This window comes from Rhinopithecus bieti, unplaced genomic scaffold (genome assembly GCF_001698545.2).
Source record: "Rhinopithecus bieti isolate Rb0 unplaced genomic scaffold, ASM169854v2 scaffold_48776, whole genome shotgun sequence".
NCBI lineage: Eukaryota > Metazoa > Chordata > Mammalia > Primates > Cercopithecidae > Rhinopithecus > Rhinopithecus bieti.
Genome location: NW_016819196.1, coordinates 19,192 through 20,351, shown reverse-complemented (window position 1 = coordinate 20,351; position 1,160 = coordinate 19,192).

Here is a 1,160-nt window from a genome sequence, read left to right as displayed (position 1 = left end):
TTTTTATACATTATAAAATATAATAATAATTTAATAATAAACATCAAATAATGAACATCAAATGCCTAGTAAAGTAACTGATATTTAGATGATACTCAGTGAATCTCTTTATCTGCTTAAGGTTCTCTTATTCACCTTCATATCCTCTGTATCTATAACTGGGCTCGGCAATATTGCATGCGTGGATGGATGGATCATGCATGGACGGATGGATGCATGGATGGATGGATGGGTTGATGGGTGGCTAGATGGACAGATAAACAGACAGATGGATTTCCACTATTGGGACACTCTTTTGCATCCCCATTTTACAATTAGGAAGAAAAAAGAAGTCAAACACTCTTGTAAGGTGCTGGTGTCCTTATTGTCTCAGGAACTTCTCACTTCATCCCAGTCTCTGTCTTCCTGTAGGTTAGTCTGTGTTACCTAGAAGTTCTGCCTCTTTCCCTCCTGTCTATCCAAAATCCTTCAAGATTCAATTCAAGTCCCACTTCCCCTGCAAAGCCTCCTCTGACCAGATCAGCTTACTCTTCTCTCTCCTTTTCCTGAACTTGCCAATAGTGAATCTCTGTCACATCGTTTGACTTTCGGTTGATAACTATGTTATGTATGCATCTTATTTCCCCAGTCTGATAGCAGAGAATGGGTTCTAGGCTTCCCTTACATCCCCAAGCATGAAGTTGGGTACATGTGCCTACCGTGCAAAGAATGCAGAAAATACTTTTTACTCCTAATGACAAACATTAGTTGCTAATGTTACTTCTAATAATAAAAGTTGACATTTATTGAGTGGTGCCAGGCACTGCACTGAGCACTTTAAATACATTATCTCATGTAAGCCTTATAATAACCTTAGAAGATAGACATGATTATCTCCACTTTACAGATAAGAAAACTGAGTTTGAGAGAAGTTGCAATGCTTTTAAAACATAGACCCCAAATTCTTTAATGCTCCTCTCATTGACAGGTGGGGCTCTACATCCTCTCCCTTCAAATCCGGGTGGGCTTCTGACTGCATCTACTAATAGCGTATGGCAAAAAGTGATGCTCTGTGACTTCTGAGGCTGGGTCATGAAAGACCAGGCAACTTCTACTTTGTTCACTGGAACCCAAGTACTTGGAGAACTGAGCCTCTGTGTAAGAAGTTCCACTGCTCTGAG